The following is a 22663-nucleotide window of genomic DNA, read 5'->3' as shown; positions in this document are numbered from 1 at the left end:
ACTAGAGCAGAAATAATTAATTTTGGATCTAGAGACACTTCCACCACCACTTCACTACCCCTTCAGAGTTCACTGATAGATTTTAGAAAATCTGTTAATTTGTATAAGAAAAATATATCTTTATTTCACTAATCTTTTACTAAAAGTTAGCATTTCCTTAAATTATGATTTTAAAAAATATTATGCTGAGACACATTCCATAGTCTTCATCAGAACACCAAAGGGATTCATGACAAAAAAAAAAAGTTGAAGAAACCCTTGCCCCAGAGGTATAATAAAATCAAAAGGCAAAAGGGAACAAATGTGTTTAAGAGGAAGTAAAGAGATTAAAGAAGTAGAAAGAGGAGAATCTTTTAAAAGAGAAGGGAATGTCAAGACTCTACATTGGAGCTAGATCAACATGGAATGGTGCTTAAGTTGAATATATAAACACCACTTTGGGATGCTGAGAAACAAAGGTCATGGGAGTTAAGCAGGTTGGCAAATTGAGATGCTAGGTTCTTAGAAAGGTGATCAAAATGAATACTGTACTCACTATGGCTAATGGCAGGGCATGATTAGGTAGACCCAGACTAATCAAGGTGCCCAGATAAGGAAGATAAGGTGGGAGGATGTGATGTTGGTAAATTATCTGGATTAGGAATAGACAGATTTTCAAATCTCATTGTACTATGGAGGTAATCAGGAATCCCTGAAGGGTTTTGGCACTGAAACAAAAGTTCCACTGGGTCTGACAAAGCTGGAAAGACTTCTTTTGGAAAGAGTACCTGGCAACAGATCGTCTCTTCTGTCTAAGGACCAATCTAGCAAAATATGGTCCTGGCAACAGTTAACTGAGAAACAGATAGGTTAAAATGATTAAATTAAATGTTGAAAGGAAAATGGAGAAACAAGTCTATTATTGCAATGCTAGAGCAACTGTGAATTTGTTTTAGAAAACAAGATGGAAATATACTTTAAGGGCTATAAACTGTTCATGCTTGTTGACCTAAAGATCCCATAACTGAGTTAGACCAGAAGGGTATAACCGAAAGAGTAAAAAGTTGTGTCCCTGTGAGTGTGTATATGTTCATGACAAAATAATTGGAAATAACACAAATGCAAAGAATGGGAGAAATGGCTGAATAGGTATGATACTTGAATGAAATGGATTGTATTATGCTATTAGAAATGACAATTATTAAGAAATATAAAGAAAATAAGGGAAATAGATAAAAAGAAGGAAAGAGAATAATAATAATACATATCATTATTACATTTTTTAAAAAGGCTACAAAATCAAGGGGGAAAAGCATCCAAATAAAACAAATCCAAAGGAACTCAAAAAATGCAGAGGTCGATATTAGCATACATATATAATTTACATTTTGTAAACAAACTATAAACAGTGTGGAGTTTGGGGTTTTGCATGTAATTTTTTATGCCTCTGTTTAGTTGTATTTTCTGTTGGTAATGGTGGTTACTAAATATATATATATATATATATATTTTTTTTTTAATTAAGGATTAAAAGAAAAGAGAAAATAAGCAGATTGCCAAAGTTTAAGGAGAGAAAAGACCACTGAGTAACAGTAAAGAGCAAAATTATGAAAATAATAGTGAGAAGGAAGAAATATAAAGACTCATTCTTCTGGGTCTATGAATCGGTGTTCCTTGAGTACCCAAATGGCTAGCAATAATGTCAAGTGATGCCTTGTGTTCAATGAAAAACTATCAGAGATGGGGTTCAAAGATGAGGATTCTATATATTTACCACTGTTTTAGCTTTGTGATTCTTGTAATCAATGTGTCTCCATTTCCTTATCTATTAAGTAAGAAAATTAGACAAAACCAACCTTAAGGCCTTTCTAGACTGAACATTCTGTGAAATTCTATGTAGTATATTAAGGTTAAATTGAGGTTTCTCTTAGTTTCAAGAATTGGAAGAAACATAAAAGAGAGGAGGGTAAAAAAGAAAATTTAAATAACACTAAGCATTCCATATGATACAAGGGAAGAATCTAGCAATGGAAATAATGACTAGGCAAGACTGAGATATTAGGACAGGTAAAAGAGGAAAGCAATTTTCATCTGGGCATTGGTTCTGAATTACAGGGGCAGAAAAAATTAAAACAATGATAAAAAATTCAAGAACATGAGACTGATCAGAAGGATCTAACAAAGACCTATGTCAAGAAATTTATGAGAATTTAAGAAAACTATAAACCTTTGAAATGTTAGGAAATAAAGCACACTAGAGAGATCATGGTATATAATACAGAAAGCTTTCTACTGCTCTATCACTGAAATCTTCTATAGCCACTAAAACTGCTCTGCAAAATCTAACAGAAGCCTACCCTACATAAGAGCACATGTACATTTGGGAATCATCATCTGCTCCACAAAAATGAAGGCATTCATTTGTTAACAAGAGAATCAGTTCTGCCTTATGAGACTTTTGTCTAAAATGCCTACTTTTTCATGGCTGCTATCTGTAATTGGGGGAATGCTTCCAGGCTAAGGCCTCTAATGGACCACACCTTGGTTCAACATTTCTCTTATCCTTAAAAATCAGTCGGCTTCCCTATGGACAAAAGCCCAGGACATGAAATTGGAAGCATTTTTAAGCTAAAAAACTGAAATAAACTATAGTTCTTTTTGGACATACTCAACTCTTGCAAACAGCTTTTTTTGACACTTTTAATGCCAGATATCTTGTAGAAAGTGAAAGTTACATCCTGAATTTTTAAAGATTATATTAAAGTGGAAATTAAAGGGGAAAATAAATATAAAAGCAATGAAAAATAAAAAAGGTGAAAAGTTTTAGAACTGGGAAAAATGAACAATGAAAGTCAAAATAAAGAATGAGAGATATATTAAGAATTTGAATTAATTTCTACCTTTGGGAATAATTGATTCCTAACAAACTAAGAAACTATTTAACTAAGAAAGTATTACTTGCAATAAGTTCAGTTTAATTTAATTCAATGTTCTTAAACCTTTAAAAATTTGTATTAAGTACTCACTACCTATTAGATATTGAGAATATTAAGACAAAATACTACAGCAATTGCATTTAATTTAACAAACATTTATTAAATACCCACTGTGTGCATGGCACCAGTGAAGGCTAGTAGTATTCAGTAAACAATAAGATAGAGACATGAAAAAATAGGTGTGTGAGGAATCTTAAAAACTTGGTCTCTTCCCTATAGTAGTCTATATTCTACAGGGCTGTGGTTCTTTCCTTCAAGATATTTACAATATAATGTACCAGATAATATATGTATCCAAATAATTATAATACAAATCAGAATATTTTAAGCGCATAAGAAATTTAGAAAGAGCTACAAACAACTCTGGGAGGTACAGGTCAGTAGGGGCTGGATGGAATCAGGAAGACTTATGAAAGAAATGGTATAAAGAAGTTCAACCAAAAATGTGTGAGAAAAGCATTTTAGGAATAGGATTATAATCAGCTAAAGGATCATGAAGGCAGAATCAGCTCAGCTGATTCAGATCAGATTCAGAATCAGATCAATCAGCTAAATCATGGAGGCAGAAAGGCAGTGGATGTGTTTAGAGAATGGAGAGTACTTTCTTTGGATTGACCAAAGTTCTGGTGAAGAGGAGCTGTGGAAGCAAAGAATGGAAAGGTGGTTTGGAGCCATATTATTGTAAGATGCCTTGAATACCAAAATAAGCAATTTAGACTTTATTCAGTTGACAATAAGGAGTTTCTGAAGATCTATAAGCAGATGAGTTCTATGCTGAGCCCTACACATGGCAGCGATTACTATGGGAGCAGTGTGAAAGATAGAGTGGATTAAACAAACACAAGACTATATGGGAGATTTCTATTATAATCTATATGAAAAATGATGACAGCCTGAACCAGGGTAGTAGAAAAGAATGGTCAAGGTAAGAAATATCTTGGAGATAAAAATAGCAGTATTTTTTGACTGAATGGGGAAGAGATGGCATTGTCAAGAGTACTGGTAAAGATGATGCCAAGATCTTAATGGATGGTCACAAGGAAAATGATAGGATTGCTAATAAAAATAGCAAAATTGGAAAGATGGGTTTAATAAAGAAGATAATTCATTTGGGAATATATTAAGCATGAGACACCAATGGTATCCTGGTGAATTTTTCTAATGAGTAATTGGAAATGGGAAGACTGGGGGATCAGGGGAAAGTCTGGGATTAGATGTTCAAATCTGAGAGAGAATCTAAAAATAGATTATAATTGAATCCATGGGAAAGCTGGTGGTGGTTGTTGTTAACAGAGTTAAGTGACTTGCTCAGGGTCACACAGCTAGTAAATATCTCAGGCCTAATTTGAATTTAGAAAAATCAGTCTTCCTGACTTCAGCCCAACACTTTATCAGCTGTAAAGAGAGAAGAGAGTCAAAAGCAGTTAAAGTCCACTTTAGTAAACAAACAAACAAAAAACAGTCAGACAGGAAGGAAGAAAATCAAGGAAGTCATCAGTATCATACTATTTCAAATAAAAAGGCAATTTCAGGGCTACAATGTTCAAAAGAGCTTGTTGTGGAATTAAATTTCAGGATTCCAAAATAGCAAAACCTCACCTAATTCTGCCTTAATTTTCAGTAAATTTAACCTTGTAAGTTAAACATACCAACATTTGCATTCTATATTCTTATTTTCATTTGGTTGTTAAAGCATATACAGTTCCATTTTTATTTCCAGAATATAGAAATGTTTTTGCTATATTTTGGGTCAGTGCAGATCAATGCACATTCCTTCAGGGAAACCTTTTGAACAGACAGAAGATGAATGATTGACATCAGTAACAAACACTTTTTGTTGTCATGGATTGACATGTCATTTATAGAAAAACTTATGCTAATTAATGCTATCCATACTTACCAGATATGTCAATGGAATATTTCAAATACTTTATAACTAGAGCTTGATAGGGCATGCAAATTGAACTAGTGATAGGAATACAAATTTGTTGTGAATTTAGCAATCCTTATATGTAACATGTATAATTAATACAATGGTAAGAGCTTATTATTGATGTATACTTATATATTTTAGATATCAGTATATATTTAATGAAAATCATGGAGAGAGAAGAACACATTTTCATGGAAAAAAATTCATGCTAAAAACATATCCCCCAAGAATATTTCTGGAGGCATGACTAGTAAAGCAGTACATAAAGAAGATAGATCTCCATATTCCCCTCAGACGAGAAGGCTGATCAAAATTATGTAGTGTAATGGTCTGTCCATCCAGTGTTCCCAAAAATAAAGATTTAAGTGCTATTATTAGCAAGGATCACTAATACAGATTGCCTGTCCATTGAAAGGAGAGTACTGTTACTCTTTCACAATAGTTTATTTCAAATTCAGTAAAATATACTCAAAATTCTTGAGTTAATATGAAGCTCTGTCATAGATGCCAAGAATTAATGCAGTGAAAGCAAAAATCAATGAGACTTTTTCTCTATAAGATCAGGGTATAAAATAAATATCTGAAGGGAGGAAGAGAATATTAAGAGATACTACTGTTGTTGTCTCATATTTTACTAAACCTCTAAGTGGAGATTTAATTGTTTCATATATGGTATATTCATTCACTGTTGTAAAAAGAATATTTTTAATTAAGGAGAAAAAATTATATATCCTTAAAAACAGCATACAGGCACATACATAGCACATACAATATAAACAAGAATTAAAATTAAAATAGCTGTATCAAAACCAAAATACTTCCAATTCCCTAAGGCCCCTATGGCAGTAATAATAAACATTGATTCTAATTAACTTTTTTCAATCTATTCTTACTTGTTCAACTACATTTTCAATGGTTATTCTGAAATAACTTCTTTTTTGATTCATTCACTAACTCTTTCAATCATCCGTGATTTAAAAGTAGCTATTTGGATAATGGATTGGGAAAAAGAGATATTTGAAAATTTGAGAATTCACTATAAAAAGGCATCAATAAAAAAAAATCAAAAAATCAAATCAGCACTGTTGTTTTCTCCTCAAGCTATATATACTCTAAAAATATGGTTTAGTTAAAAGGCAAAACTATCTATTTCTACTTCAATATAATAAGTCAGCTAGCTGGCTAGAGCACTAAATATGTCATTAGGAAAAATGCAGTTCAAATCCTGCCCTAGATGCTTCCTAACTGTGAGCCACTGGTTAAGACATAATCTCTATCAATTTCTTTATCTATTAGATAAGCATGATAATAGCAAATGCCTCAGAGTTTCAAGAACCAAAAGGCATAATATGTGTACTTTGGCAAACTTAAAAATACTATATAAATCATTGTTCAATTATTTTTCAGTGTTGTCTAACTCTTCATGACTCCATTTGGGGTTTTCTTGGTAGAGATACTTAAGCAGTTTACCCTTTTCTTCTCCATTTCATTTTACAAAAGAGGAAGCTGAGGCTAATGAGGTTGTTACTTCTCAGGATTCACACAGATAGTAAATGTCTGAGGTCAGATTTGAACTCAGGAAGATGAATCTTTCTGATTCCAGTCCCAACATTCTATACACTATACCATCTATTTATTTACATATAGCTTTTATTATATAATGATTGGCAAGTTGGAAGGGTGGGTGGCTGAACAGAATAGGAAACACAATTTTGTGAGATGTGCAGGGATAGAAGCTCTCCATTTAGATGACCATTTGTGTCACAGGTGGAACTTGACTCCTGATCTTCTTGACTCTAAATGTGACTATCCACTAACATCTACTAAGTCAGGGTTGATCTCCAAAAAAGGTTAGAACATGATAATTGAAACCTCTGCAGATAATGGCAAGGGATCCCCAGTGACCTCCCTAGATATTTTCAAGAGGATTCCAATGGACCCTTAGACTAAACAGGTTCTAAAATAAGATCTTCCTCCAGCCAATTGAGATGATTTATTCACAATACTGTATCATTTTGATTTCTAATATTGTTCTGTAACAATGCATTTATTTTCAACCTTTTTCTTTATTCCATTGTCCTGAAAGACCCAGGAAAGTACCTTTCATTCTTGCCCCAAAGCAGCTTCTAAAAAAGGTATAGTTAACATTGAGAATATAAGTCACATCCTGTATAATAAACAAAACTAGTTTTGGCTAAATATATCTAGGGGACACCATGGCCAGGTCTTGGGATTCCTGAACTGGGGAGAATGGGGAAATTCAATCTTGGCCTGACCTAACTTGATTTCTCTATCTAGATCAGCAAAGATTATTGGAATCTTATGATCAGGCAAATAACTCCCCCGTCCTACCCCATCATGATGAGATCAAGAAGGGCCTGAAAATGGTAGCCAACTTCCTCACTAGGTATCCACTAATTAGAGATGTCTTGGGTTACTTAGGAGAGGACTGAATAACAAGCTTTCAGAATTGTATTTAAATGATTCAAGACTCTACAGGAATTTACTTTGATATTGGAGAGAGATCATGGACAAATTTATACATTGGTTATTGTTAGTCTTATCAATAAACTGATCTTTCTTACTCAGAACTCAGTCTCTCTGATCATAACATCTATCAGTCCAACTCTCTTCTGTCTTTTGCTGACACTATCATTTTCGTAGTCACCTATCTTGAAATGGCATCATCTTTGACTTCCTTTTGACACTCACTGCCATTTAATCTGTTGAGAAATGCTATTAATTGCACCTCTAAAATATTTTTTACATCCATCCACTCCTTTCCACTTTTACTGCCATTATTCTGATTCAGTGGTCATTACTTCTCACCTTGACTATTATAAAAGACTCTTATTCTCACCTTTACTTATTCCAGACCATCCTTTACACTGCTCTAAGTGTAGTCAGTGAAAAGAAAGACCATGAGCCACAGGCTAAACATCAATGGTAAGAACATAAGAATGCTGGGAAGGGAGGGAATTAAATGATATCATGATGATGAAGAAACTGCACAAAAAGAAAGCATCAATCTAAGAAAAATAAAAGATTTTGGTGAATGATTTCAGCAATGATATGATCTGAAAATGATACTGGGGGATAGAGGGATATTAAAGTCATGAACCCACAAAGAAATTACTGCCTTCAAATAGTTTCCAATCAAGCTGAGAGACAAGACAAACTCATAAAATGACAACCAGCAAAGCAAGAGAATATTGAAATGAGTGGAGAAAATGGGAAGCAAAAAGACAAATGATTCATAGACAATCCTCTTGAATCATAAGGGAAAACAAGAGCTGAGGCAAAGAAGAGGGAAAAGGAGAAGCAGAAAAAGAGAGATGATTCTTAATACTTTTCTTATTTCATTTTATTTTGAATTTTCCAAGAAGCAATAACTCCTCCCCTGATGTTTCATAAATATTTCCCCAGTCAAGTATAATAGTCTAGGTTTAGAAATATTTTTCAATATACCAATACAGATCAGGGAATTGCTGTGTCAATCATGTGAGTAGTACAATCAATTCTCAACATTCACCCATTTAACTTTAGAGAGTACAAGCAAAAAGTACAACATTTCACGTGATTTTCTTAAATAACCTTATTTTTTACTTTGGCAACAAAGGAACTATGTACAGTTGAGAAAAAAAATGAAAGGCTCAATGGGCATAAATCTCTGGAAGAGCAGGTATTCTACTGGTCTTATTCACCCTACCAAGGTAAAGAGCTTTCTCTGCATTCATTTGCATATTTTCATTGTTTGTCATTAAAACTCAAGCTCTGTGTGGAAATTATACCCCACCCCCCAAGTTCTTTGGGCTCTAAACCCAAGTGTGCAAAGTGAGTGATGTGGCTTAGTGAGAAAATATGGTATTAAATAAACCTCATGCAAGAATGTCTGTTGCTACTGTCAGCTGGTGTTCTTTGTTAATGAAATTGATGATTCCTTATATCAGTGAAAAGGAAGAAAGTTGCTGAAGTAACTTTCCTCTCAAGTATGGACTGAAAGACTTGGGGGAAAAATGGAAAAGCAGCTAAATTTGTTGGTAAATGAAATGGTCATTGTCTCTTTACCCTGTCATAGCTGTAGTGCTGCCTGCAGAGGAAGGAATTCTGGTTTCAGATGTAACTGGGATTCATTCTGAGGCAAGTATTTTTCATCAGAAAATAGTTCAACCATTGAACCAACAGACATTAAAGATGGCAGGTTGCTTCTTTCCCTTTTTTTACTTCTGGGTTCTTCTAACATGGTATTCCCATTTTCCTCTCTGTCCTGTCAGGCATTGCTTCTCTTTTCCCCTACATTTTATAGGTTATTTCATGGTCACTGTGTTAGTAAAAGTACATACTATTTGAACTAATGTTTTGTTATAAAGATCTTTATGCAGAAAAGTATGTTTTCAGCTAGAGAAAGATTATAGCTTTTGGTGGTCTTGGGAAGCTAGGTTCAATGTATCAACATTTGTTTTTTGACTTCAAAAATATTACCCCTCCACTCAAAAGTAGAGAATTGACCATATTCATGGTAACAGCTATAAAAATGAATATGGGATATGTACATACAAATTTAATGTTTGTTTCAAGGAGTTTGCTAAGATTGAATATACCTTAATCATCTTTTGAACAATTTATTTCAAGTTATAGAATTTCAGCCAAAGAGATTTCAAAGGTGTTCCTTGTACATATGTCCTATCCTACTCTGGTCAGCAAAGTTTTAAAAAAGGAACATCATAGCTTAAATACCATTGGAGAAAAATGGGGAAACAAGAGAAAAGTACATAATAAATGCAAAATGAGTGAATTAGATAATCTGAGTTCAGAGATAATTTCCAACCAAAGTGGTGGTTGGGTGATCAAATGAGACAATATGGACAAAATGTATAACATAAAACATAAATCATTCTATAAATGCTAGCAGTTTTTGTTTGTTTCTCTAAAATTATGTTGTCTTATTGGGCTCACCGTTTTTTGATGTATTCAGATAGAAATCATCTAAAGCCAAGCAGATACCCTACTATTATCCCTTTATATATGTAATGCTCTGCTGGTTATTGTGTAGGTGGATAAAATGAATGCTTTTTGTAATTGAATAAGAGCCCAGGGATATAAGCTTATATTCTGATAATTCACCAAAAACATCTTTAGTACAACTCTAGTAGCATAGAGAACAATAGGGATGGTATATAACTTGTCCATTTCCCTATAGTTTTAATTTCTTCCACTAGGTCTCTATATTTTTAAATCTTTTCAATTGATATAGTTTGGAGATTAAAAGCTTGTTATGGTGGTATCTATTAAGTAAATTTGGATAAATCAATGAATCTATTATTTCACTGATGTGGGTACTCTTTCAAATGTTATAGATCACAAGCAATACTATTTTAATAAATACCCCTGTATCTATGAGACATTGGTTCACATTTTCCTATAAATCCTACACAGAGATTTCATCCAATGTGCTGAAGACTTTCCACTAAATCTCAATATTGTGTGATTAACAATTTTTCCCATGACTGGATCACATTTTTTGCAGTCACAAAACTCTCTGAAATAACTATTGTTTCTCTAGTGCAATTTCTCAGGCATCAATGAAAAAGAGTTGTCTATGAAAACCTTTACAGATCACACTTCCAATTTTCCTCTGTTCATTATTCTCTTTACAGTTTTATCCCTTATATACCATCAGGATGATCTGGTTTAATTGGTTAGGTCCCTCACCAAACCAGGCAGAAAGGTGGATAGAACACAAAATGAATTTAAGAAGACTTAGTTTTACATTAATTAGCATAGTAATGCTAGGTGAATCTCAATTTATCTCAGTCTCAGTTTCCTCATTAAAAAAGCTAGGAAAATGTACTTTCCTCATAGGTGATCTCAGAGTAAGAATGAAATGAGATGCATACCTACACCAACATATCAAAATATCAACATATTTTCTAACCCAACAGTGATCTACAAATGTCAGTTATTATCACCAAGTCATTTTATAGTTAATAGTTTTATAGTAAATAAGCATTGCAGAATCTTATATCTTTACATATTTCAATCATGTATGGAATTACAAATAGGTTGTCTTTTTTAAGATTTCGTTCACAAAAGTTAGCCTGTCTTCTTCTAAGTGTTCTTCAGGGAACTCATTCCATGTATGTGTAGATTATTCTCATAAAAATTTTGTAGAAATAAGAAATGAGACATATAAATAGATAGTGTTTTCCAGGGTGTGTTTTGTAGGGAGGGACAATAATAAAATCCAATTCCAATCCTTTTGTATCTTCTTACTTTTAGACTGAGAATCAATGCCTCAACACCCTAATCTTCATGTAACATTTAATATAGATACCCACTGTGTAATAGGACTATTCTAGCTAATCAACCAAGCCTTATTAGAACATCAGGAACTGGGATGTTTGAGTTCAATGGGGTAATTACACTTGTCATTGATAGGAAAAAAGTTTATTAAAGAAAACCCTACAGAATTTTTCTCCATTTTATTTACACATGATATGTAAAAATGGTTGTTAATACATTTCTTCATCTTTTCCTCTATTCAGTCCTACACTATTGACACTATATCTTGAAAATTACCAGGTTCACAAGATTTAGAATCAAGAGGAATCTCAGAAATCACCTAATCCAGTGATGGTGAACCTTTTAGAGACTGAGTGCCCAAACTGCAACATCACATTGCATGTGAGCCACTCCTCCCCTTACCCTAGACAGGGGACAGAGAAAGAGGTCTCAAAGGGATGCTGGGCAAGGGGGGTGGGTGATGTGAGAACTGTTCTCAGGCTTACATGGAGAGGGGGAAGGGACCAACCCTTTCCCCATTTGCACTATAATCCACCACTTTCAAACCATAAACTGTGTATTATGCATCTCAGTATATATAAAAAGCATAATTATTTCTTAGGGAAGATGGGAAATACTGACCAAACATCTGTTTGTTTTGATATTCCATCAAATGTCACCATTAATACTAAAGATGCCAAATCAGTGTTGATTAAAACTACTAGAAATGAGAAAACTAGAATGGCCATGATGCTTGCAGTCACAACTGATGGGAGAAAATTGACTCCTTATGCAATTTTAATGCGTAAAACGTTATTTTGAGTTACCATCAGGAGTGATCTTTCATGTGCAGGAAAAGGGATGGATGAATGAAGAACTTGTGTTAGATTGGTTGAATGTGGTGTAGGGTAGGCATCTGGGTGCATTACTGTGTCAGAGAGGAATGTTCATCCTTGATGCGTTCAAGTGTCACCTGACCAAAAACCTGAAGAAGAGAATTGCTGAAATGCACACGAACCTAAATAGTTGTTATTCCAGGAGGAATGACATTGCAATTACAAGTCTTAGATGTAGTAATTAATAAGCTTTTCAAAGATCATTTGAGGAAAGAATATTAAGGAGTGGATGTTGGCTAGAAACCATGAATTTATTCCATCAGGAAAAATAGGAACTGGATCAAAACCGCTTGGGACAAAATCTCCATGGAGTCCAATGTGCCTGAATTTTAAAAAATGTAATATATCAAACAGTATGGATGGTGGTGAAGATGTTGTTTTGTGGGAAGAAGAGGGTGACCTCAATGACTCAAGTGATGTATCCACTTTGGGAGATAAGGAAATAGAAGAGGAAGGAGAACATGATTAAATATTGAAGGTAGTTTCTCACAAGTTATCTATAAAAGTAATTCATATTTAATAAAAGTGTTGGCATTAAAACTTCTTTAACTTGTTTTCCGGACCTTGAAAAAAAACTTTGAATATAAAGTACCTGCATTATTCATGAGATAAGAGAAACTTGTAATTTAAAAAGAGAAAATAAAATGGCTGTTTTACTTTCTGGGTTACCCTTCAAAATACTTGAGATGGCACTATATTCAGGGTTCTATTATATTCTAGCTAATATGGTCAAATGATTGGTTCCTTCCAGGCTCAGAAGTTGGATCTCTTTAATTTATCCTTTTAACTTCATTCTAAGTAGAATGTTCATCTAACATTATATCATTGTACACATTAAAAAAAGTCCTACTTGATTGTCCCCAATCTCTCTATAACATAACCTCTTATTTCTATCTTCATAGTCAAATTCTTGATACTCCCCTAACAACTAAGCTAACACTCAAGCTTTTCATTATGTTCTTCCTGCCTCTGGTCTCTATTTTCTTTTATCAATATAAAATGTCGTATTTTCCAACTCTTGTTATGACTGCTACAATTTTTTTTATAAAGCAACATTTTTAATTGATATATAACTTAATATGTGTTTAATTTTCATAAAACCTGACTTCCTATCTCTTTTATATTTGCTAAGAGTTGTTTCACAAAAAGAACTGCCAAGTTAAAGGCTAGAAAATATCTGCTAATTTATTTACATTATGGTTCAAAGAAGAAGAGGCAGAGAGGACCCTAAACAGGTCAATTTCTTAGGTGCCAGGGAAAGATAGGGCAAAGGAGTTCTGAACAATTAGAGGAGTCCATGAAATTGAAGCCTGCAGAGAATAAGCACAGTTCTTTTTAATGTCTGATTAACCTAGGAAAGAATTTTGAAATTTTTTTTAATTTTTAAAAACTCTTTTAAATTATTGTTACTATATTTTGTGTTTAGCTACATTTTATTGTTCTTTTGTCTCTACATCAGATATTTCTCAGGGCAGGGAAAGATATACTTCCTGCCCCCATTGTATTCTCTCTGGTAACCAAAAAATTGAGTAATATCAGCCTATGTAGCCAGCACATCTTGATTAAGTATATAACACTCTGCCCCTAGAAGTCCTCTACATATAACAACAGGAAGATAAAAATGTGTTTTAAATTCTTTTTTCCATACTTAAGTATTTCTTACTTATGTTGACACATATTTAATATTTGGTCATTAGTTTCTAAACACAAAAAAATGCAACAAAGAGCTACATTCATATTTCCAAATATATTCATCCTTTAGATTTCCAAAGAATGTAATCACTCCCTCCCTTCCCACTTCCAATCTGCTGCCATGTCCTATCAATTTGTCTTCTTCATGTCCCTTTCTTACCTCTAACACTGCCACCACACTGGGACAAGCCCTCGTTGCCTCACATGGGTACTACTGCAATAGCCTGCTGGCTGGTTTGCCTGCCACAAAAATCTCCCCACTCATGTCCAATCCTCACTCAGTTGTCAAAGTAATCTTCATAAAGTTCAGTTCTGACCACATCATTCCTCTACTCAGTAAATTCCAGTGGTAAATTATTTCTTCCAGGATCCAAGATAAAATTTTGACTGGTACTCTAAGCCCTTCATAAGTTGCCTTCCCTCTTCCTAATTTTCTTAAACCTTACTCATTCCCCAACATCTATTTTGCAATCCAGTAATATTGTAATCTTTGCTGTTCCCAGAACCAGCTTCCAGGAATTTTCAATGAATGTCACTCATGCCTAGAATTCTCTCCCTCCTCATCTTTGTTTCTTGGATTCCTTCAAGTCCCAGCTAACACCTCATAATATACAGGAAGGTCCCTCTTATTTCTAGGGCCTTTCTCTCTAATATCTCCAATTTATCTTGAATATAGGATAGTTGGGAAGTACGTGGATGGAGCACCAGGCCTGGAGTCAGGAAGATCTAAGATCAAATCCAGCCTCATTTACCAGCTGTGTGGGCCTAGACAAGTCACTTAACCCTGTTTGCCTCATTTTCTTCATCTGGAAAATGAGCTAGAGAAGGAAATGGCAAACTATGCCAGTATATTTGCCAAGAAAACCCAAAAAAGGGACATGAAGAATCAGACTCAAAACGAATAAACAACAAATCTTGTATGTAGCTTATTTGTACATATTTGTTTGCATTTTACCTCCCCTATTAGATTATCAGCTCCTTTAGACAACAGACTATCTTTTGCCTTCCAGGTACATGGAAGATGCTTAAATGTTTACATACTGACTGACTGATTACAGTGTAGAAACAAAGCAAAAAGAAAACATGAATCATCTCAGCTTGAAATTATGTGAAGGATAATAATGTTTCCACCTTGGGGAAAAATATATTTCATCCAAGTCCCTCTGTATAGTTTAGCAGGAATTTTCATTACATAGATGAAGAGATGGGTTTTCAGATGCCTTCATGCTTTTATACTGAACTGATGGTAAAGCTCAGAGAAGAACTGCAATCTAAACTTTGAAGTTTCAGTTATCTAAGACCCTGAGGACATTATCAATGGATTTTAAATGCAATAAAAACAGAATTCACTGTAAATCAAATTTATAAGCTAATTTTTAAAAAAGTAATGTGACTTATCTAACTTCATTTCCAAGGAAACACTTGCTACAACATATCTAAGTATACTTAGAAAATACTAATATCTGTTGTACATACTTGCCTGCCAAATATACTTACTAAAGTTTATATTTCATATCCAACTTATTTTGCTACTAAGCATTCTACATTTTTAATAACAGAAGTAGGTCAAATATGGATATCAACACTTAAACCAATAATTTTCAACCAAAATGAATGAATGGATTCATACTTAAAGAAGATCTACTTATTTCTCCCATCATTTCTAGCTAGCTGCTTGTATATTAACTCTTACACAAAAGGGAAAAATCTTACAGCAAACAGGCAGGAGGGGGGGAGGGAAAAACTACCTTATCTGTAGAGCTCTAACAATTCAGTTTCAACAACAGTATTTCCTAAATGTACCCTATTCACGGCTGGATATGTAATTACCTTCAGTTCATAGTCTAGACATTAATGCTTTGGTAGTATTTAAGACTCCTTGTAACATGCTTGCTTCTTTAAGGAAGCAAGGCTAAATCTTGACCAGATAAATTAGCAAAGAATGCAATAAAAGCTACAATAAAAGAACTTTATCCTACAAACCTTCAAGTTGCTGCTAAATGAGATTTCTTTGAAATGCAGATCAGTTGAACTAGATTAGTGAATTTTAGCTCCTGTCAACATCATAACAAAATACAAATACAATTGTTCACTGGCCTTATCTCCATGCTTCCATCTGCTGCCTTGTTATTTACTTTCCTTGATTTACTATGCAGATCTAAATAAGGCACATCAAGGAGGGCTTACAACACAATGGCTGCTTAAGCTTTACATCAAGGTATTTGAAACCGAAGCCCTGAAAGGGCTGCCATCAAAGACATATCTCTAATGAACTTCCATATCAGAGAAGGTTTGGTATTTAATACTGCTGTGAAAAGAAAAAAGCTACAAATCAGAATGGCCTATGAAAGAAAATGCCTGCAAATCTTGATGAGATTAGCACCTACCAGAATTAATATCCCAATAAAAATGAAGTCTGGTATCTTGAAGAGTTAACTTCCAACCTTTCGAAAAAAGAATGTAGTGTCAAGATCAGGAAAAATTATTTGACAAGGTTAAAAGGTCAGGAGAGAATTCTTTATTCCCCCCAACACACACACACAGCTCCAAAACAATTTTGGCTTTTGGCCCCATTAAGTCACTGTCAAGAAAACCATACCTTAAAATAATTAACCTAACTCACAGATATTTGCAACATTAGTTTATCACAGTTGAATTTTACAGTATTTTTAAAAGAGAAATTAGCAAAAACTTCAAAGCGAAACAACTTAATCTAAAATGACAGCTTCCAACATTTGTTCATCAATTCTACTATGTCTCTTTTCTACCCCACAGCAATATATAGCAATGCAATCTTCTGTCAGCCTTCAAATCCTAAGGTACCACTTTCATTATGTGCCACTACCCTATTTGAAAATTACAATAAAAAAGAAAAAGCATTTTTCCTTCCCCCTTCCCTTAATTACAGGCATCTACTTTGATTCCTAATACATTCCAAGTGCAATAGGTAATAATATAAAATCTGAAACAGGAAAGTTTTCAGCAGATTGCCATTTGTGGTACAGTTGCACTGCTATTCAACAATTTCTTCACTATAAGCAATAAGGTCTATAAACAAATCATACTTTTTTTTTCTTTAAGAAAGCATTTCAATCATTTATGTCCTTCTATAGCAAGTGAAGATCCCACAAGCATGTTCTGTACTGTGGATCAATCAGCTCCAAACCAAAGTAGACATGTTGTAGACTCCAGTGCCTGGAAATCATGCTGCAGGCTCACCAGATGATGAAAACTGAGGTATGCAGTGTATGGTAGCCCCACATGGCATTCGTTAGCTTCTGGGCATGTCAAACTTCACAACTACCCTACAGTCAATGACAGCAAACACCTTCCCTGTTCATCTTGCCTCCAAACATAAACTTGCCTCTCTACCCTTCTTCCAAATTACAGGCAGTCTTCCAGAAACAAAGCCCCCAAACAGAAGCAACATCCCATGACTACACAACAGAAATCACAGTTGTCTTTTTTGCTGGATTTCATTTCATGGAGGCTATGTTCCAGACTTATTTACAACCACAAGAGACCATTACCTTTTCTTGTTTAATGAAATGACAAAATAGCCGATTTGCATATGCAAAAGCAGGTGTTGGAACAGGTTTGACTACTCTTGACCTAAAGCATGCAAAAAAGGTTTATCAGCAACAGCTGTCCCAAAGGCATTGGGGCTCTGATGGGCAGTCAAAACTCTCTCTTACTGTACCATCTGTCCTGCTGTGTGTTCGAAATGACAATCCGAATTAAAAGCTGGTCGAAGGATCTCATATAACTAATTCTTTCCACATCTTCATCCATATGTTGAAATCCCAAGATGCATACACACTAGAGTTATTATAAATAACAAATCTATATGAAAAACTTTTTTTGCTATCACTCCTAGGAAAAAAGTTAACTAGAGTATATACTAGTTTATTCTAATGATTGTTATAAAGGAAAGTATTTCAGCGTTCAGAAATATAGACAAAGGAAGAAGCTTTACAGCAATTTTGAAACAGTGAACAATAGATTATTCTTCTCATAAGATTAAGGTACTTCTTTCATGTTGCCAGGTGCTTCTTTTCATAGTTTTTTTTATTTTGCATTTTTAATTGCTGAAATAATTATAGAAATTATTTTGTTGGTTTGCTACCACAAAAAAAACATTTTTAGTTTTATTTGTTTGTTTTTTTATTCCCTTTGAAGGGACTTAAAATATGTTGGAATGAAATTTTATTTTTGGTTTAAAAAAACTAACTTGAAACAATTCAATGTAGACACATAATTCTACTTGAGTAATAATTCTGTTATGAAAATGCACTATTTTTTATCTTCACTAAAAAAAAAACAAATGAATTTGAGTCTGAACATGACCCCTAACTGAATACAGTGACTTGTTTTGGAGTTATGCTTGCAGAAGGTAGCACCATATGCCCCAAGCTCCAAGTTGGATGCTCTTTCTTCAGTCTAATTTGCTTGTCAAAAGATGTTACAATCATAAAACTACTATGTCTGGATATACTTATGAAATAAATATGTATCAAATAAAATATAAACTTTATTTTTCTTACTAAAAAAGCTAAAAATTTCTCTCAACCAATAGAGATGAACTGATTAATGTGTTGATTTTATAGCATTCACCCACTAAATCATAAATTAAAAGTAACCTAGTGTCACATGCCAGGGGAAAAAAAACCTAACCTTAGAGCACATAAGTTTTTAAATGCATTTTCTATTATAAATGTCAAATCCTAGTATTATTTCTTAACAGGGCACAATCATTCAAAATTGCAACAAGGAATAAGAGAAGTACTCCTTTACCAAAGATTTAGCATGGATTAAAAAAATGAGAAATTGGTATAAATCCTTTTAAATTAACAATTCAAACTGATACAAAATGAAGTTTATTTGATCATCTAATACCCTATCACTTAAATTATATATTCATAATTTTATTCCTGAACCCCTTAATTTACATTTATTTTATTGAAATCCTTTTTATATGGCAGAACAAAGGAATAAGTGTTAGGGAAAGAAGAAGGAATGAGGCCCCAAACTACAAAGGAACAAAGTAGCTAGGTTTCCTTTTTTGGTGCTGTTTCCTTTCTTATAACTTTTAAAGAACAAAATTAGAGGGTAGGGGAGAGGGATAGGAAGAGAAAGCAAAGAATTTCTATGGTGGTTTCTGACACTTGATATGAAACATCAATATGACCCTCTCAAAGCCATTCCAAAATTTTTAAAACTCAACTTATTTACTCAATTGGTCGTAACTGCTTGTTCTGAGCCACAGTAATCCATCATGTGAATAAATATTTAGACAAATTTTTAAATGTGTACTATGTACTTGACAAAATGCCACAGCTCCAGGCTGTCATGTAAATACAATCTGATCAAAAACATTCTGCATGTACAATAAAAACCCAGCTAGGGGAAAAAAAAAAAACACAGTTCAGTCATTGAGAATTAATACTTGGGGGGAGGGGGAAGTGCCATGATAGAAAGCAGTTAGTGATCTATCCAACAATCATTTTTTTAAGTCATAGGTAGATCTGCAGAGGTAGCTCTCATAAAAAGAATCCAAAATATATAATGAATGGATCCCATAATATATCTGGGGTTCTAGAAGATAATCTTTCTCTCTAGAATACTTAACCATTGGGTTTACAGGGGGCAGGTTTGACATATCTAGCTTATATTTTAAAATTCTAATATAGAAAATGAATAACCACTCAGAAAAAAATGGTTCCTGTCTACTAATCAAGAAATATCAAGCTCTTTCATAATCCAAAATACTGAAGATGATTATGTATTTCCCCAAGCAATGTGATCTTCAGCTGCATAAAACAAGGATACAGATTCAAGACTATGGCAGTGGCAATCCTGCTGCAGTCCACAATAGTTAAGCCAGAAGTCTTGTGTTCATTTTTAGGTGACATTGTTTGGAAGGGAAAAGTGGAAAGCAGATGGACTGGTGAAAGTCCATATGAAGACTGTCTGAAGGAACTGAGAGTGTTAACTATGAAAGAAAAGAAGTCTTAAAGAGACAATGATAGCTGTTGGTCAAGTGTCCTCAGGGCTATCCTATGGCGTCAGAAATTGGCCATGGGAGAGTAATGGGTAGAACTTGAAAATGCTCTTCTTCGTATCTCTAGCACTTACCACAGTTCTTAGCACATAACTGACTGACTTATTGATTGTAATAAAGAATAAAAAAGAAAAAAAAATAAATAAAAAGTAAAAGCAGTTCAGTATAGACAATGTTCTATCCCAGTTCTGCAATAAGAAAAAAAAAAGTGAAGTACATTTTCTCATCTCTGTTCTAGAGTCACGCTTGGTTGTGGTGGTGATGATTATTATTGTTAATGTTATTATTTTTATTAATTACCAATGTTATGACTCATTTTTATTACCACTATGAATAAGCTAGACACTTTAAGGTATGCATAGTGATTTTAATATGTTGTCTCACTAATCCTTATAATAACCCCAGGAATTAAGTGGCATTATTATCTTCATGGTATAAATAAAGAGCCTGAAGTACAGAGAGCTTAAGACTGGCTCAAGGCACACAGCCAGGGTACAGGCTGACTCAGGCTTTGAACTAGGTGTCCCAGATTCCAAGTCCAGTGCCCTGGCAGGGATATTACCTTACTAAGGCATTTACTCTAACATCCCCATTTTACAGATGATGCAACACTTAGATGTGTAAGCAGCCCAAGGTGGAGATGGCGCTAGACTCTTTGTGTCTAGGACTTCTACTTACATGAGCTCATTATCATATTATTCAACTAAGCAATTAAATATGTCTTGTGAAGAACATGCAATCCCCCAAAAGTACTCAAATATGTTATACTTATTATAATTTATATTACATTATAAAATTACATATGTTTATATATTACATTAATTTATATTATATAACATACTATATTATATAGGTTGCATAGTCATATTGCCTCACTTACAAATTTTTAAATGGTAAACATGTTATATATTCCACCATGACCTTATTTAAGTCTTATTTAAATGCTTCATTTTGGAATATAGCTGACCTATGACTTCTTGAAATCAATTCTGGCAGGATTTTTTACCCAGCTGATGAGGCTTCGATGAAGTCCACTGATGGACAGTGTGTGTATTACCTGACAATCAAATTAGCTAAATTCACACTGATTCATCGTCAGAGGGCTGGCCATCAGATTATGATCTTTTTATTTGACTATGATACGATATGAACACATTAAGTTGTAGAGAGGTTAGGATTTGTTTTCATGCAAAATATACCTAAACTAGCAAACTAGGTCTCTTTAAATCATAAAAGTTTGCTGACAATTTTGAATTTACTTCTTCAACTACTGAATATTTTATTAAAATCCAATTCAGCGTTCATTTTAATTTTATGTATTCAAGATTTTTATTCCTTTCAGGAATGCAAGTTTTAGGTTTTTAAGGAAGTTTTAAGGGGATAAACTTTCTTTAGAATACTGTATTTTGTCACAGTTGATACCATTTCATATGACCTTCTGTATAGATGGAACAATACAATTACACAATAAAAAAGGATCTGAGGTAAAAAAAAAAACTTTTAAGATACACCATTAATGTTTCATGCTTATTTATACTATCTAGTGATATAAACTACATGCTACTAAACATAGCTTCATTATCACAGGTAAGGCAGCCACTATTTTGGTATGATTTGTAGCAAGAGGGAAGGGTAACCTACTATAAGATCGAGCCTTCTACACATACCATCTACCATTTATATATCATATAAGTGCCTTGTATGTGACATGATTTACTTACATGTCTCTTCTTCTTTATAATACGAACTCCTGTGTAGGGAATGTTCTTCCCTTTCTTTATCTCCCTGGTACTTAGCATGGTGTCTGGCACACACAGCAAGCATCTCCTTGTCGAATTACTGTCTCTAAATAGTGGCTGATGTATAATTCCCCAGAATTCTTTTTGTATTTCCTAGCATCCTTTTTCCTTCATTTACATGTGTCTTTACGTTATTGGTTATACGTTTCTGTAGCTCCTCCCTCTCGCTCTTCGTTATCGAGAGCATGGCTTGAGTTAGCTGCCTTTTAACTCTAGTTTTTATTTTAATAAATCTTAATATAATACTTGAGTTATTATATATTAATTTTAATTTTCACAGTAAGATGACTTCCTTTGAATTCTGAAGCTCTGTGGTCTGAAGAATGCTCTATAAAAATAGTTCATGGGAAGCTTTAATTTTGTCAGACCTATATGGCAAAATAATTCATTAGACCTTTCTGACCATAGTTTTTTCCAAACTAACTGAACATTTTTGAGTGAGTGTTGACAGAAATTAAAAATAATGGTAGAAGAAGAGGTATTGGTGATATGAACAACTCCCTACATAAAAAAAGTCAGAGAAATTGAAGTTATTTTCTTTTAAATGAATAGTTTCACTTTTGCTAAAAGGGAGAAAGAGTTTCAATTTCACAATCCTCTCTTGACACCTCTATTCGCAACATACAGAACCCTCCATTTATGTGCTATAGAAAATAATAAAATTTAGGAACAAACACCAAGGGATACCAAATCAGGTAGGTAAGAGGGGAAAAGATGAATTTAGACACTTCATTTTAGCCAAAAGATCCATGGGTCTTGAAAAATATCATCTAACATATTTAAATCTAGAACCAAAAACATTTCCTGTGCTCAAAACTCTATATTCATAGGCAATTGCATTTTCAAGCACACTAAAACTAGTGGGCGTTGTCCCTCTGGTTTAGAAAAATAACTTTAGACTTAGGATCACCTATACCAATTTAAACATTCTATATTCTGTAGTTAAGCCTCTCAGTGCCTTGATTGATTAATGGAGGTCATCCATCCCATAATCCTGTCATCTTTATGTGTACATATGCACGTGT

At 33.7% G+C, this 22663-nt stretch overlaps 1 protein-coding gene across 4 annotated transcripts in view; it reads right to left on the bottom strand.

The window, feature by feature from the left end:
• Positions 1–22663, bottom strand: part of FOXP2 (forkhead box P2) — a 694699-nt gene that overhangs the window by 593482 nt on the left and 78554 nt on the right. The gene's annotated exons all lie outside the window — the stretch shown is intronic.

The sequence above is a fragment of the Monodelphis domestica genome, chromosome 5, assembly GCF_027887165.1.
Source record: "Monodelphis domestica isolate mMonDom1 chromosome 5, mMonDom1.pri, whole genome shotgun sequence".
NCBI classification, from domain to species: Eukaryota; Metazoa; Chordata; class Mammalia; order Didelphimorphia; family Didelphidae; genus Monodelphis; species Monodelphis domestica.
Note: the sequence above shows the minus strand (reverse complement) of the source record. Positions and strands in the feature narration are given on the sequence as shown.